Here is a 3,118-nt window from a genome sequence, read left to right as displayed (position 1 = left end):
ACAAAATAGCCTTTAGACTAGGCCTAAAGCAGATTATATTACCCACAACTGTTAAAGAAACAAGAAAGCAAGCCTTGAGGCTATAGGATTGAATGACATTCCATAGAATTAGCAACACTATGTTATCGGATCTGCATCTATAGAAAGTCTTTCCTCCTATTCATGTAATTATTCCCCTTCCCTTTCTCATAAATATCCCTTGCCTTCACCTCCTAATCATAACAGTATTTAGGTTTCTTTCTGAATCAGTGCTTTCCAAATAGCTATTCTTTTGGTTCTCAAATAAATACTTATTTGCTCTCACTTTGGCCTTTTATGTTTAGGTTAACAAAGTTATCCACAAAATCGTTGGAAATGCAGAAGAGGCCAAATTCAGTTTTGGGCTCTTGGAATGTTTCCTAGACAATTTAGAACTGACTCGCCATGGGACTTACTACTTCTGAGTGATCTGGGCCCAAAGAAGTAACTCCAGGCCTCTGTCTCTTCAACAGCTTCTTTCATCCAAAGAGATGAAGAAGGAACATCGTTCTCCAGAACTTTGCTGCAGGAGAATTGTATAACGCCATGTATCTGTTAGTCAGAAGCAATGGGTAAGGCCCCAGAAAATGGCCTCTATCTCACTTGGTCCTTTAATTTGCAAAAGATTCGTTCTAATGGGATGATTTGCATTCAGGCTCAATCAGCAAAGGAATCTGGAAAAGGTAAAATGTAGTTTTTTGTTGTTGTTGTTGTTGTTTTTAATCCTTCCATCTAGATTGAAGAAGGGTGGGACGACTGACACTGAGTGAGCTGATATAGAGAATCCACCTGATAACTTAATAAAAGTAACAATTGTGTATTCAATTAGAGGATGACTATTACAGGATATTTATAATGCATACCTAAGATTATGTGTGCAGGTAAATGCACGCACGCGCGTGTGCACGTGCACACACACACACACACACACACACACACACACACACACACATCAACAGAGGGTGCAGGAAAAAGCTATTAAAATTGTAATACTCAATATATACTGATAACAAAAGATGAATACAAGTCATGTTTGACTTCTGCAATTACAAGAGGTGCTCAGATATACATAAATATAAATGTTAACACTCCATCAGTAGGGAACACAATCACATTTTGTGGTTAACATATTGCTTTTTTTCAGTTAAAATATTTCTTTTAGCTTGCAACAGATTAAAATCTCAGAGCAAGGGAGAATTTATATGAACTTAAAAGTATGCCAGGTAATTCTGACACTTTTAACTATCTTAAAGTATATATACCAAAACATTTATAAAGGTAGCTTCTAAGTGGTGAAGTTATTACTGTTTTTATATATATCTTTCAATATTATGAAACAAAAACATGTGTTTAATCATATTGTTTATATAGATAAGAATAACTTTTATTGAGTTAAAATAAAATCTAATTTGGTAGATGTCAGAGTTGTATTCCAGAAGAATTATACCAACTTGCCTGTCCATTAGCAGTTCATGGAAGCAAATACTTGTTCCCTTAAACCTTTATTGTTCTGAAGTTTGTTTTGTTATTTTTCACTTTATCAATTTATTAAATTAGATTTTTTTCTTATTAACATGTTTTATGCACTTATTTATAGCGAGTTTTAACCTAATTTTCTTAGTGCATTGGTCACTTACATTTATTTTATTAATTGCTTGCCCATTGCACAGTCTCTTTAATTGAAGTTTGTTTTTTGTCCTTATTGAACTTACAGGACAGACTCTTAGTGTTTTGAGTATTATAATTCTTTCTTTCTGTTTTTTGCATTTTGGTTATGTTTATTATAATTTTTTATTATATGATTTTTCAAAAAAACTTTTTATGTAGTCAGATAATCAATGTTCTATGTTTTTTTTCCTAACTTTATTTTTATTTTTATTTATTGATTTTTTAATTAAAGTTTATTGGGGTGACAATTGTTAGCAAGTTATATAGGTTTCAAGTGTACAATTGTGTAATACAGCGTCTATATTTCACATTGTGTGTTCACCACCCAGTCAGTTGTCCTTCCATCACGATATGTTGGATTGTCGGAAGTCATGAGGTATTTTTTCTATGTTTTTCATTGCAAAAAGGAGTTATGACTTTTCCAACAACCCAATATTTGATCCCATTTACCCTCACCTACTACCCTTCTGCCCCCTTACCCTCTGGTAACTGCTAAACTATTGTCTGTGTCCATGAGTTTTTGTTTCTTCATTTGTCTTGTTCCTTTGTTATTTTCAGTTTTATACACCACACATCAGTGAAATCATATGGTTTTCTACTTTTTCTGTCTGACTTATTTCGCTTAGCATAATAATCTCAAGGCCCATCTATGTTGTTGCAAATGGCAGTATTTCATCTTTTCTTATGGCAGAGTAGTATTCCATTGTGTATATATACCACATCTTCTTTATCTAATCATCTATCAAAGGACACTTTGGCTGTTTTCATGTCTTGGCCACTGTAAATAAAGCTGCAATGAACATCAGAGCACATATATCTTTACAGATAAATGTTTTCAGATTTTTTGGGGGTAGATTCCCAGGAGAGGGGTTGCAGGGTCATATGGTAGTTCTATTCTTAATTTTTTGAGGAACCTCCACACTACCTTTTATAGCAGCTGCACCATCTGCATTCCTTTTTCTCCACAGCCTCTCCAACACTTGTTATTATTTGTCTTGTTGATGATAGCCATTTTAACTGGTGTGAGATGATATCGCATTGTTTTTATTTGCATTTCTCTGATAATTAGTGATGTTGAGTGTTTTGTTTTTTGGGTTTTTTTCATATGTCTATCGGCCATTTGTATGCCTTCTTTGGAAAAATGTCTATTCAGGCCCTCTGCCCATTTTTTAATTGGAAAACTTCTGCACAGCAAAAGCTACCATTGACAAAATAAAGAGGCAATCAATCAAATGGGAGAAGATTTTTGCAAGCAACAACTCCGATAAGGAGCTAATATCCAAAATATATAAGGAATATATACAACTCAACAACAAGAATACAAACAAGCCTAACTTTATTTTTAAAGAATATTTCCCTATTCAATGTTTTAGTGAAGACAACAAAAAGAAAAACCGCAAAGTGAGAAAAAATACTTACATCTAACGTGAAA

Source organism: Hipposideros armiger, unplaced genomic scaffold (genome assembly GCF_001890085.2).
Source record: "Hipposideros armiger isolate ML-2016 unplaced genomic scaffold, ASM189008v1 scaffold_972, whole genome shotgun sequence".
Lineage (NCBI taxonomy): Eukaryota > Metazoa > Chordata > Mammalia > Chiroptera > Hipposideridae > Hipposideros > Hipposideros armiger.
This window is presented reverse-complemented; position numbering follows the sequence as displayed.